The following is a 14,379-nucleotide window of genomic DNA, read 5'->3' as shown; positions in this document are numbered from 1 at the left end:
CGCTGCCTGCCTTTTATAAGGGGGGTAGGGCTCCAGGAGGGAGTGTAGCCTGATTAGCTACAATGTGCCTGCTGACTGTGATGTAGAGGGTCAAAGTTGACCCTCATGATGCACTATGGGGGCGAACCGAACTTTCTGGAAAAGTTCAGCGATAGTGAACCCCAGAAATTCGCCGGGAAGCGTTCGTGGGCAAACCGTTCGGGCCATCTCTAGCAGCCATTGGGACAAGAAGAGGACAGGGCCAGGGGGCGGGTGTGAATGTGTGTGGGCGTGCATGCGTGGCGTGCACAGCTTTTAGGGGAGAGGCAGTGTGGGGGGTCGGAGAAAGAGCCTAGCACCCGTTTTTAAACAAGCCTTAGGCGTAGTTTATATTAATAGTCTATGAGAAGAAGACTCGAACAAAATACTAATAATTCAAAATATTTTTTAATGATTAAAAAGAAGTACATTCCACCTGTACTGTAACTGTTAACTGAACTAGTTATATTCTAAGTGTAGTACACCAGTTATAGTTACCCTCCTGAGATCATTTTTTTTTCTTAACATATACATAAATTTGTTTGACAATAACCCAGAGACATGAAGACTGAAAGAGGCAGACAATATGTGAACAACCTACTAAACTAGTAAGTACTACTCTAAATAGTCAACTAGTAGCATAGATTGTATACATTATTGCATCATCAATTTGAATAGCTATTTACTCAATGCCTCAAACACCATTACATTACTGTTAGTGAATCGTGGTTAAGTCATACTGACTGTGTCTGCATCCGGCATTACAAAATTGTAATAAATAATCAAATGTGATAAACAGAGAAAAAAAAACATACATGCAAGTGGAGTTCTGTTTCCTACAGTGTTATTTTTTAGTGTATAAAGTGGATCAGCACCAATGGATAAATGACGTGCAGTGATCGCCCCTGGAGTGCACAGGGATATCCAAGCAAATAAGTTCTCAGGATCCGCACCGTCTAAAATCTTCTTTTATTTCAGCTTTTTAAAATTCCATTGCTGGACAGGAAGATGACATAAAAGACAGAGCCTTTTATAATATGCAGCATAGTGGTGACATTGTTCCTTTGATAGATTTTTTTTCTGAAACAAACTTAAAAACAGTCCATGACCATCGGGCTACACAAGCTGCCGCAATATTGATGCAGTGCAAGAAGACAACTATAAGACACAAGTGAGGCTCCTGTACAGTAGGCTGAACATTCTATAGCAATACCAGCAAGCAACCATTAATCTGAAGCAAAGCTGAAACAAAGTGCTTGTAAAACTAGCTAAACACACTGCAGAAATATTGAGGCACAGTTCCTTTACAATAGACTAAACATTTTATCAGAATCATTTATTTCGCCAAGTACAAACAGGGGGTTGTACCCATAATTGGTTTTGGCTCATACAGGTTCTGGAAGGATTTGGGGAATAACGTCCGAAAGCCAAGAGCGAAGGCTGCCATACTACAGCGCCACAAGTCACACTTGGCAATCATCTGTCATTCCTAAGGAGACATGAGGGGGAGGTGGGGTTACAGTGGGAGGTGAAGGTTCAGCAGTGATATCAAAATATTGTGGCTCTTAAGAAGATTGTGGCTCTTAAGAAGATTGTGGCTCTTAAGGAATGACTGAGGTAAAGCTGCTGTACTAAACATTCTGTAGCAATGATGGGTCACTGCAGGTAAATTACTCTGAGGCACAGATTATACAGTCTGTAGCAATAGTATGCGACTGTAGGCATATTTCTCTGCACAATTTACAGCTTCCAATCCTATGTAGGGCTATGGCCTCGATTCATTGAGACTTATCGAATCAATTACCGACAGCTCGGTAAAATACCAAACTCAATAAGTTGATTTCAGGATTCATCAAAGTTATCTACAGCTGTTAGCGAGCATTCGGTAATCATTCGGTAATGAAGCGATAAAACGGAAGAAAGTGCAATTCATGAAAATGAAAGTGGGCGTGGTTTAGTGTTACATTTAGGATTAGTTATCTCCTTCAATGCTCTGTTGTTATTCCTGTCAGATCATTGCTGACAGAGAAGATGGAGCCATTTGAAGTGGTTATGTATCAGCTGAGAGTGATTCAACTGTGCAGAAGGGCAAGAATACGGTCTGGAACTATATCAATTTGCAAGAGAATGGATTTATTTGCTATACCAGGACATCGGCATTTCTTTTGAATCATCTTGTAAGAGAACACAGGCAGTGCCAGGGTTAACTAAATTGCTAGCCGTAGCTGGCAAAATTGTGGGATTGTCCCAAGCCACTTCCAGAATCCTGGTCCAGGTTTTAAGCCCTATTCAGAATGTTGCTACGTGGTGTTCGAAGGACTGGCTTTTTACCCACAATTCCACAGGAATCTTATGGCCTTGTGTAAAATTACCGCTGTAAAATGGAAATATCGACATGTTACCGAATGGTTACCGCATTGTTATCAATATTTTATCGAAGTCACACCGAATGCGGAAAAACCTTGATTACTACAACTAGTAATCGATCAACTTCGAATTCGGTAATTTAACGAACTGGAAAAAGTTATCACAAAGACAATGATGAATCGAGGCTTATGTCTGACATTGACATTTTCCCCATAGCACCAATATCAGGCATAGATCACTGATCATAGGGGCTCTGCTGCCTTTTCTGGTTTGGCACAGTGTCCCCCTATGTGGATCAAAGTGTCAGACAAGGTCCGAGACTCTGATCCACTCTTTAAGCACACAGTGCTGCATAATAATAAAATCCTGCTGATGCTCGTGCAAGTATGGCGGAGCTAGAGAGCGTGAGCTGGCACTGGCCTGTGACTGATGCTGGGCCTTGTCTCCTACCACTGATGCCGGGTTTAGAGCCTCCAGACCACTGTCGCTGATTCTTTTCCTGATCCCCCACATCTCCCCCAGCATCCTGGAAAAAAATAGGTGCCAGGGTTATGTGGGTCATCAGGAAAAAGGATTGGAAAGGGTTAACAGAACCACAAAGAACAGGCTACACATTTTGTAGAATTAAAGGACAGCTGAAGTGAAAAGAAAATGGAGGCTGCCATATTTATTTTCTTTTAAACAATACCAGTTGTTTGGCAGCCCTGCTGGTCTTTTTGGCTGCAGTTGTGTTTAAATAACACCGGAAACAAGCATGCAGCTAATCTTGTAAAATGGGACAATAATGTGAGAAACACCTGATCTGCCGCATGCTTGTTCAGGGTCTATGGCTGAAAGTATCAGAGGCATAGGATCAGCAGGATAGCCAGGCAACTGGTATTGTATAGAAGGGAATACGTTTGGCAGCCTCCATATCTCTCTCATTCCAGTTGTCCTCTGCACTCTGAGTCAATAGTGAGTCATTTTGTTTCTTATTGCAGGGAAATATGAAGCAATATAATGATGTCTACCAAGTTTATAATCTGAAAAAGAGTACATTAAACATGCTTTAGAATATTCTCTGAGGCAAAGTATGTGACTGACGCTGCTCCTTTTATAAGGCCCAATTGAGGAATCAGTGATATGCAGAATAATGCATTATATAAAATAATTAACCTCCTAAAAGAATTTGATAAACAGTCCAACCAAGGTAACACCACTATTCAGTTTTCTCACCACCGTCATATCACAATCATGCTCTCTTTGGGTCATCTCACAAGTTTTTGGGGCTTCTCATAAGTTTCTTCTAGCTGGCACTTGTGTGTAGTAAAACTGTATTTACTTTACCTTACTGGAAAGGGGACCTAACATCTCCCCCAGACACACATCATCCCCAAACTGTCAGATATATAACTGCTTTTGTCAGAAGGTTAAGGTAGAGTGAGGCCTGAAAACTGCTCTCTTATACACTGCCCATACAGCCAACGTTACCAGTCCTGTCTGCTCCCTCTGCACTGGTGTGTCCTGTGTGGTGAGATGTCAACCTGTGCTTCTTGTGAGGTGAGGGAGTGGGCAGAGGAAAGGGCAGAGGAGGCCCAGGAGGACTGAGATAGGCAAACTTACTGTGGTGCCCCTTGAACTACACTGTAAGAAGTTTGCCAATTACTACTCTGGTATACTGGTGACATTCTGATATACTATTGATAATCACAGGGTATTAGTTAGTGGATTTTTTTTGCCTTCTGGATTAGGCACAGTGTAAAGTATGTCACAAATAAGTAGCATGCCATTGTTGATGTACTCTGTAAAGTGATGTGAACAATGTTAGCACTATATCAATCCTCTATAATAATTTTTCTGTCTCTGCGTCCCCTCTTGTCCGTGTCCGTGCTTTTGCACTACTGCGCATATGTAGGACGCGGGTGGCCATTAGAGATGTCCCGAACCTCCGATTTTCGGTTCGCGAACTTCCGCAAACTGCAATAGACTTCAATGGGGAGGCGAACTTTGAAAACTAGAAACACTTATGCTGGCCACAAAAGTGATGGAAAAGATGTTTCAAGGGGTCTAACACCTGGAGGGGGGCATGTCGGAGTGGGATACATGCCAAAATTCCCAGGCAAAAATCTGGATTTGACGCAAAGCAGGGTTTTAAGGGCAGAAATCACAACAAATGCTAAATTGCAGGCCTAAAGTACTTTAAAACATCTTGCATGTGTATACATCAATCAGGGAGTGTAATTAGAATACTGCTTTACACTGACACACCAAACTCACTGTGTAACGCACTGCAAACAGCTGTTTGTGTAGTGACGGCCGTGCTGGACTGGTGCGCATCATAGCCAGAGTGCAGGCCGTGGCGGTTTTCAACCCCATATGGTCGCCGGGCTGTGGTAGCTCAATGATAGAACAACAGTAGCTGATCAAATGTGGTCTGTCCACAATGAAGAAATGTCCAGCTGATCAAATTTGGTCTGTCCACAATGAAGCAACGACCTTATTATCTTGGGTGTGCCCCCCTCCCGGAGACACTCATATAGCCGGGAGTCATTGCTTCATTGTGATACGCAAGCCCCTTCACTGCGGCAAGGTAATGATCACGAAGGGGAATTGGCACATGTACATGCCTTTTGTTTTGTTGTTGCAGCTGCAGTGCAGCCAGAAAAATTACTCTTTCAATCAAGTCAGCACCATCCGTAGTAAATAGCTCTTTATTGTTAAAATAGCAGGATCATCATCCCCTCAGCTGAGGGGATGATGATCCTGCTATTTTAACAATAAAGAGCTATTTACTACGGATGGTGCTGACTTGATTGAAAGAGAAGTTGGTTGAAGTGTCTACTTGTGCAGAGGCACTGCAGGTCAAAGCACATCAAGATTTCCACTCCGTGGGTGCTCGCTTAGCACTGAACAGCCAGAAAAATTAGGCAGCAGGGGCGTAACTATAAATCTCTGGGGCCCCCTGCAAAACTTTGGATGGGGCCCCCTTCCCCATGCCCCCTCCCCCCGCTTTCTACACAGGTAAACTGAGAACCAATGTTATTCAATTGGCGAGTGTATACTTGAATGTACTGTAGGCTTTTTCTCTATCAATTACATTAGCTTCTGTGATAAAACATGCATGTTTTCACACATACAGACACACATGGTGTGCAGAAAACTGGCAGATGAGTGTGCTCCCAGCCTCAAGCTTATTACATTGATCTCTCCAGCATCACTACAGTACACAGCACTTGGGGAGGGGTATAGAGGGGTAGGGGCTGGGCACTGTACACAAGACACTGCTGCACATTAAATAGGGACTGTCTACAAATCTTTGTCTACAAAACTTTGTCTACAAAACTTTTTATGATCCCTTATCAGTGGCTGAGCAAATGCAGTCATTAGAACAGTTGTGCAGAGAGCAGAAAGCTTTTTCTCTCTGGTCCCTTACTTGTCAGTTTCTCAGGACAGGGAAAATAAACAGGGCCCCCTGCAGCTTTTGGGCCCCCCTGCGACTGCATCACTTGCAGGGTCTATTGTTACGCCCCTGCAGGCATGTACACACACCAGAAAAATGAGTATAGCGGCCGCTGCTAGCTTAAACATTCAGGAATCCACCTGGAGTCCTGGACCCTGTTGGTGGTGGTGGTGAAGGCAGTCAAGCGGCCTGCAGGCAGAGGTGCTGTGTGGGGAGCGACTTAGTCTTTTTTTTTTTTTCAAATCTTTTATTGGTTTTCAAACACTTTAAACATATATACACTTTCATATTGCAATGGGTATCTGAAGTAACATTTGTTTCCCCCCCTCTACCCCTCCCCCCCCAATCCTTTCCCAGGCTCCCCTTCCCCCTCCCCTTTCCACTCTCTCTTCTCTTTCAGTTAATGCTAGGCAACCTATTCCCTTCTAAGAAGTTCCTTGACTGCTTTCAAGTTCTGGTTGGGTTTGCAGGTCCATATTTAGCTCCAACCGACCTAGGGTGCCTTTGAGTTGCTCTGTTGCGTACCAGGATGTATACTTAAAGGGGCTCACTAATTCTTGCAAGTCACGGGTGGACATAGTTTGTATTAGGAAAGCTTTCCATCGCTTGAAAAATTGTTTCGTCGACTTTTCCTTATGCGTATAGGCCTCCAATTTGTCTAGTAGCATAATATGTTTCAGTTCCTCTTTCAGGTCCCAGATAGTGGGTATAGCTGCGTATATCTATCTATTGTATATTGCTTTTCGGGCTGCGAGCAGGCATATGTGGACCAGATCCGGGACTTGTTTTGGAGGATTGGTTGGGTCTAAAGAATGAAATAGGAGTAGCATTGGGTCTTTGGTTAGTGTGCATCTTCCTAACTTATTAACAAATTTTATGACATCCTCCCAAAACTTTTGGATATAAGGGCAAGACCAGACACAATGAACCATATTGGCTCTTTGTAGCAAGCACTTGGGGCAATGACTGACATATCCTGGTCGTGGGTTACGGTATATTATGTTATAGGCATATTTGGCCTGATATATCAACAAGAGGTGTGATTCCCTCCATCTTTCGTTTACCATTACTCTCCTGACCTGGTTATTCCCTTCTATGATCTTGCTCTCAATATTATGTACTGTAAAGTGTTTGTTCCAGCTAGACATGTTTCGTACTATCTTTTCCTGGATGTTTACATTTTTCAGGCCCTGTTGAATGTCAGATAAGGACATTCTGCCTCCTGTGGGTTTTATAAAGACATCAAATGGTGTAATGTTCGCTATCGAGGCTATGTCTTGTAATTGAGTTCTTGCAAAAGACTGAACCTGTGCTAAAGTAAGGAAGTCCCGTCCTGGAACGCCATACATCTGCCGCAAGTCTCTGTGTGTAAGCCATTTCCCTTCCCGTACATTTAATAGATTTCCTAGCCTGGTGATCCCTGCTTCCGCCCACCGATTATAGCTGGCATGCATATTACCTGGGATAAAGCTTGGGCTCCCTACTAATGGGAAATACTTGGAGATTCTCCACGGTAATTTGAAAATCTTCCTTATTTCTCTCCATGTGATCATCGTGTCTCTATACACTATATTATTTTTTAGGCGGACTGGAATCATCTGCCAACTAGCGTGTAACAGGCCCAATAGATCCCATGGCTCCGCTATACGTCGTTCTAGGAGGGTATTTGAGAACTCCGAGGCTCCCGTTATCCAGTCTCTTACATGCCTAAATAGGCAAGAGAGATTATACCTTCTAATATCTGGGAAGTTTAGGCCCCCCATCTCCTTCGGGAGCTGCAGGCGCGACAGCTTAATGTGGGCTTTTTTCCCTTTCCATATGAATTTCGTTATAGCTCTGTTTAACTCAATAACGTCTTTATGCTTTATCAGTAAGGGTAACACTTGCATTGGATAGAGAAGGCGCCCAAATGTAATCATTTTAACAAGGGCTATTCTTCCTATCAGTCCTAGAGGGATGTTTTGCCAGCCCTGTATTTGTTGTAGAATTGATTTGAAGAGCGGTGGGTAATTAAGTGTATAAAGAGAGGTGGGATCCCTTCCAATGTTTATTCCCAGGTATCTTATTTTGCTCTGTACCACTCTGACTCCTAAATTCCTATGATTCTGTGGATCTGCAAATTTAGAGAGGGGAAGAAGTTCGCTTTTATCTATGTTTATTTTGAACCCTGAGTGGGATCCTAGATCTTTAATAATTTGCAGGGCCTTTGGTAACTGTACCTGGGGATCAGACAAGAAAAGCATCAGGTCATCTGCAAAAAGAGTTTGGACAATTTTCAGCCCTCCCATCTGGATTCCCTCCACTGCTAAATGCAGCTTCCTTGCTATCGGTTCCAGGGCTATATTAAATAGGAGTGGGGACAAAGGGCACCCCTGTCTTGTTCCTCTATATAGCTGAAATGGTTGTGACAGATAGCCAGGAGAATTCACTCTGGCCTTTGGGGAATTATATAAAAGGCGATACATGTTGAGGAAAGGACCCCCAAAACCCATTTTGATCAGGACCTTCTCTGTCCATAGCCAGCTCACTGCATCAAATGCTTTTTCTGCGTCAAAGGTAACTATTGCACTATTCTTATACGTTTTAGGGTAGGCCCTCACTTGCTCAAGGACTGACAGGACCTTTCTAATATTTGAAACAGCTGCTCTTCCTTTAACAAATCCAACTTGTTCCCCATGGATTAATTTGGGAAGCAGGAATGCCAGTCTGTCTGCCATTATTTTGGTGAACAATTTGGCGTCCTGATTTATTAGGGACACTGGCCTGTATGATCCCGGGTTTTGTGGGTCCTTTCCTGGTTTCAGAATCAGCTTAATATAGGCTGTTTTCCCTGAGTCTAGCATCTTTTCTCCTTTGAGGGTTGAATTATATATTTTGCGTAAGACTGAAGCTATTTCATCTTTCAGAATTTTATAAAATTCTCCTGGCAATCCGTCAGGACCAGGTGTTTTGTGGTTAGATAGGTTCTTTATAGTGTCCTTGATTTCCCCTTCAGAGATCTCTGAATTTAATTCTTCCTGATCTTCCTGTGACAATTTAGGGAGTTTTATAGCTTTTAAAATGTCTTCTATCCCCTCACTATCGGGTCTTCCTTGCTGACTGTAGAGTGCTTGGTAGAATTGGGTAAAGATTTCATTTATCTGCTGTGGGTGATTTACTACTTTCCCTTTCTGATTTTTAAGGGCTGTAACTACCAGGGGTGAAAATCGTCCTCTTGCCATGAAGGCCAGAAGGCGGCCTGCTTTGCTCCCATACTTATAATAGTTTAGGTCTCGGTATGATTTTTGTAGTACTTCTCTTTCCCTAAACCATTGGTCTGTGGCAGCTTTAGCCTGTAACCACTCTGTTCTATTCTGGGCACTTGGTCCCCTCCTATATTTTCTATAGGCCTCCCTTACCTGTCCCACCGCTTCTTCATATTTTTTAGTTGCTTGTTTTTTCTTTGTTGCTGTGTATGCCATTATCCTACCGCGTAGCACCGCCTTTGCCGTGTCCCAAAAGAGATGGGGGTCCCCCCTGTGCTCCCTGTTATCTTGTGCGTACTCCATCCACCAGTTCTTTAATAGTAGGTGAAAGCCCTCGTCCTTATACAGGTGCCCTGGGAATCGCCAGATCACTTCTGATCCTCTCTGGATTTGCTCGTTTATTTCTATCAGAACTGGGCTATGATCAGAGATGACCAGGTCTAAGATTTCCGCTCTCTGTATCCTATTAGTTAGATGTTCATTTATAAAAATGTTATCAATACGGGAGAAGGTTTTATGTACTGCAGAGTAGAATGTAAACTCCCTGTCATACGGATGGAGGAACCTCCATGTATCTACCAGACGAAGGCCTTCACCAAATCTCGAGAGAACTGTATTTCCTCCCATCTGCTCACCAATTTGTGTTCTTTTCCCAGATCTATCCTCCTGGGTATTTACCACCTCATTCCAATCACCCCCTATTATCCGTTTAACCTGCAGGCCATCTGCTAGCAGCCATTGTAACTTTTGCAAAAAAATACCTTGGTTAACATTTGGTCCGTACACATTATAGACTTCCATCGTCTCACCTGGCAAATAAAGTTTTACCCCAAGCCGTCTGCCTTCAGTATCGCTCTGGATGAGCTCTGATTTGGCTTTTAAGGACTTACTTATTAGTGTAATGACTCCCGCCTTTTTATTTAGTGCAGGTGCCCCATAACAATCAGCCACCCAGTATTTTTTCATATATTTAATCTCATTGATTCCCAGATGGGTCTCTTGTAAAAGAGCAACATCTGCTTTTAATTTTTTTAGGTGGCGGAGCACTTGCCCTCTTTTAATTGGGGATCTTAGACCTTTTACATTCCACGTTATAATATTAATACCCATCTATTATTTGAGGCAAGAGTCTTAGTGTTAGTATGTTTCCTAGGCAGACGACTTCGGGCATCTTGTCAATCATATGTTGAAGTTTAGCATACCTAGTACTTGACTCACACCACAATAACATTTGGTAATAAAAGTGACCTTTTCTCTTCTTGTCCTGAAGAGAGAGTGGAATCAGACCCTCCCTAACCCTCCCCCCTCTATCCCCCCTATTCGTTCCTGAGTCCTGTCCAGGAAATAAACGCATGTAACCCAGAGGGGAAACCCCCCAAGTTAAAAAGAAAATAAGGAACCCCAGGAAGACATCTTCACACCCTTCAGACTTCACTTCTTCCCTGTATGGCCTAGTTGCCATTGTCATCTCCTCTCTTCCGCTCCCCAGCATTCGCCCTCAAATGTTTGGTCCTTGCGTGCAGATATAGCAATCCACAACCCCTTTTTTATTTATGCACTCAAAGTTAAAACCAGGTGGGTCTCTCTGGTCTTTCATGTACCCTCTTGATGTTTCCGTGCGCTAGGCTTCCTCCTCATGATCCTCCTGCCTCGAGGGAGAGCTTCTAGGAGAGGCTCGTTTAGCAGCCGGTCGTGTTAGGAATTTCTCCGCATCCCCCGGATTTTTGAAGATGTAAGTCTCCTCATCTGTGCCGGTGATGCGTAAAGTTGCAGGGTATTGCAGTGCAAAACGTATTCCCCTTTTCACTAGCTCTGAGCAAACCGCATTGAACTCCTGACGACACTTCGAAACTTCAAGTGAAAAGTCATTGAAGATTAAGATGCGGCGGTTATCATACATAAGGTCTTCTTTACACGCCTTAAATGCCGTCAGCAGCCTTTGCTTATCTTTAAAGTCCAAGTATCTGGCCATCACTACTCGCGGGGGTTTGTTAGCCTCTTGTGCACGGGCTGGGCCTACCCGGTGTGCTCTTTCCACCTTATAGGGGCTTTGTAGGCCCAGGAGCTCAGGCAGGGTTTTTTCACAGAAGTCATCTATATCCCCTTGTGTATGTTTTTCCGCAAGTCCTACCACTCTAATATTGTTCCTCCGTGAGCGGTTCTCCAAGTCTTCCAATTTTTCATGGAAGAACTGCTGTTGCTTCTGGGATCCCTCTAGCTTCTTATTTGCTTCAGCCAGGTCAGTTTCCAACTGCTCGATACGCTTCTCTGCTTCCCCCAGCCGCCCTGCATGCTCTCTTAGTTGTTTATTTATGGAGCCTAGTGATTTCTTCACTGCTCCTTCCACTATATGTTGAAGATCCGGGCTGATCAGTTTGGCCACCTCAGCTGCTATTTCTCTCGAGTCTCTGCCTGATCGGGGTCTAGAGTCCTCTTCCTCCCCGCTCTCATTTCCCCAGTCCCCTGAGTGGTTGCTCCTTACCGGGCTTGTACCGCGCTGGGATTTCTTCTGCGCCATCTTGGAAGGCTGCTCCTTCAGGCGCTTAGGTCCTCCTTTGTGCTGCGAGCGCGTCAGGTATTTTTCCATCCGCCGTGCCTGCATGCAGATCAATGTCTCAGTTTGTGGGGGCTTCTTCCCCTGGTTTTTATGTTCAGGGTGCGGGTTGTGGAGGGTGTTTAGGGCAAAAGCTCACGGAGCTCCTCTATCTCCGTCTGCTCATACAGGCTCCGGAACCGGAAGTCGAGCGACTTAGTCTTATGGCAGGCAGTCACACGGCGTGCAGGCAGAGATTCTGTGTTTGGGGATTGACTTAGTCTTGGGGCGGAAGAAGCCCTCCGGGATCCATGCCTCATTCATTTTTATAAAGTTGAGGTACTGAACACTTTTGTGACTTAGGCGACTTCTCTTCCCTTCCTTTCTGAAGGGATGCTTGAGGCAGGGCAAGACAGAAGTTGGATGGCAAATTGGGACAGTTCTGGCCACAGGTCAAGCCTGCGCACCCAGTAGTACAATGTGCACCTGTCACACACAGACAGGTACCGGACAAGTACAGTGACACTGCGTGCGCTCACGTAGGTAGGTGGGTGCACTGAAGTGAACAACAGGTAGTAGGTATATGCAGTGATGGGTATTACAATGTGCACCTGTCACACACACAGGTAGTCACTGAATGTGCTGAGCCTGGCAGTGGCACACACAGTAGGAATGACCAAGGCCGTCTATGCAACACAAGTGTCAGTGACACACACACACACACACACACACACACACACACACACACACACACACACACACACACACACAAATAGATCACAAGAACAAGATTAGCTCTCAAAAGAGCTGTTGAGGGGTTCTTTTTTAGCAAGAAGAATGAGCAGGGAGCAAGCTAAGAAGCCTACTAGAGCCTAAATAAGCTTTCCCTATGAGAGTCTGCAGCAGCTTTCCCTTCTCTAATTAATGCAGGCACACGAGTGAGTCCAATGCCTGACGCTGCCTGCCTTTTATAAGGGGGGTAGGGCTCCAGGAGGGAGTGTAGCCTGATTAGCTACAATGTGCCTGCTGACTGTGATGTAGAGGGTCAAAGTTGACCCTCATGATGCACTATGGGGGCGAACCGAACTTTCTGGAAAAGTTCAGCGATAGTGAACCCCAGAAATTCGCCGGGAAGCGTTCGTGGGCAAACCGTTCGGGCCATCTCTAGCAGCCATTGGGACAAGAAGAGGACAGGGCCAGGGGGCGGGTGTGAATGTGTGTGGGCGTGCATGCGTGGCGTGCACAGCTTTTAGGGGAGAGGCAGTGTGGGGGGTCGGAGAAAGAGCCTAGCACCCGTTTTTAAACAAGCCTTAGGCGTAGTTTATATTAATAGTCTATGAGAAGAAGACTCGAACAAAATACTAATAATTCAAAATATTTTTTAATGATTAAAAAGAAGTACATTCCACCTGTACTGTAACTGTTAACTGAACTAGTTATATTCTAAGTGTAGTACACCAGTTATAGTTACCCTCCTGAGATCATTTTTTTTTCTTAACATATACATAAATTTGTTTGACAATAACCCAGAGACATGAAGACTGAAAGAGGCAGACAATATGTGAACAACCTACTAAACTAGTAAGTACTACTCTAAATAGTCAACTAGTAGCATAGATTGTATACATTATTGCATCATCAATTTGAATAGCTATTTACTCAATGCCTCAAACACCATTACATTACTGTTAGTGAATCGTGGTTAAGTCATACTGACTGTGTCTGCATCCGGCATTACAAAATTGTAATAAATAATCAAATGTGATAAACAGAGAAAAAAAAACATACATGCAAGTGGAGTTCTGTTTCCTACAGTGTTATTTTTTAGTGTATAAAGTGGATCAGCACCAATGGATAAATGACGTGCAGTGATCGCCCCTGGAGTGCACAGGGATATCCAAGCAAATAAGTTCTCAGGATCCGCACCGTCTAAAATCTTCTTTTATTTCAGCTTTTTAAAATTCCATTGCAGGCATAAATATGTGTATCACACAGCCATGACGCACAGCGTTTCAGAATAGCTCTTTCTTCAGATGGCGTCAGACACACACTCAATCAACAGACAAAAAAGCCTTGCTTAAATAGTTCCAAAGTGGACCTGATGGAAGACTTCTCATTAGCATAAATGCAAATATATGTAAATACATATCCTGTTATTTTTTAATACAATTTAGTAGCAGTTATTGGTAGTTGTTACGGTATACAGACACAGTCAGCATGACTCCTTCCCAACACTCACTAACACTAATACAATACAACAGAAATATAATGGTGATTAAGGCATTTAGAGGCCACTGATCGCCAGAAAACAGACGACAGTGAAGCGTTGCTGTCTACTGAAGAAAGTAAACAAGCTTGTGTCTTTTATCTATGTCTCCTTTGTAGGAGGTTGTGAAGGGACCTGTTTAGTCTGCTGGCAGAGAACAAGGCTCTGACAGCCCTACTGCTTTATATAATGTCCTCTCTGTAAAAGAACAATGCTGAAAAAGACAACCGCTGGGGTAGAACAAGAGAGTGCAAACACTTCTGATATGAAGTGATGACAATCAGCTGCTTTCCAAACGCCTGGATCACCACTGAAGCTCAGAAAGAAGATGGGCAACGTTGTGTGGCTGACAATTCCTGTGTAGAGTATTGCCAAAGTATTTTATCAGGCTACACTATCGTTTTTAAAGGTATTCTTACTTAGGAAAGCAATGCTAAAGAGGCTACTATAGTAAAAAAGGAAGTAGTTTAATACTAGCTGTTGAATAAACAACAATATACAACTATGCAGA

The 14,379-nt window shown here is 43.7% G+C and overlaps 1 protein-coding gene and 1 long non-coding RNA gene across 2 annotated transcripts in view; one reads left to right on the top strand and one right to left on the bottom strand.

The window, feature by feature from the left end:
• GPC6 (glypican 6) overlaps positions 1-14,379 on the bottom strand; it is an 850,247-nt gene that overhangs the window by 478,285 nt on the left and 357,583 nt on the right. The window lies entirely within an intron of this gene.
• Positions 3,800-14,373, top strand: LOC137546016 (uncharacterized). The gene is made up of 3 exons (XR_011026151.1): positions 3,800-3,924; positions 13,133-13,183; positions 13,988-14,373. It is a non-coding gene; the product is annotated as an uncharacterized lncRNA (long non-coding RNA).

Source organism: Hyperolius riggenbachi, chromosome 2 (assembly GCF_040937935.1).
Source record: "Hyperolius riggenbachi isolate aHypRig1 chromosome 2, aHypRig1.pri, whole genome shotgun sequence".
NCBI classification, from domain to species: domain Eukaryota; kingdom Metazoa; phylum Chordata; class Amphibia; order Anura; family Hyperoliidae; genus Hyperolius; species Hyperolius riggenbachi.
The sequence above is the reverse complement of the archived record's forward strand: the minus strand, read 5'-3'. Positions and strand labels throughout refer to the sequence as shown.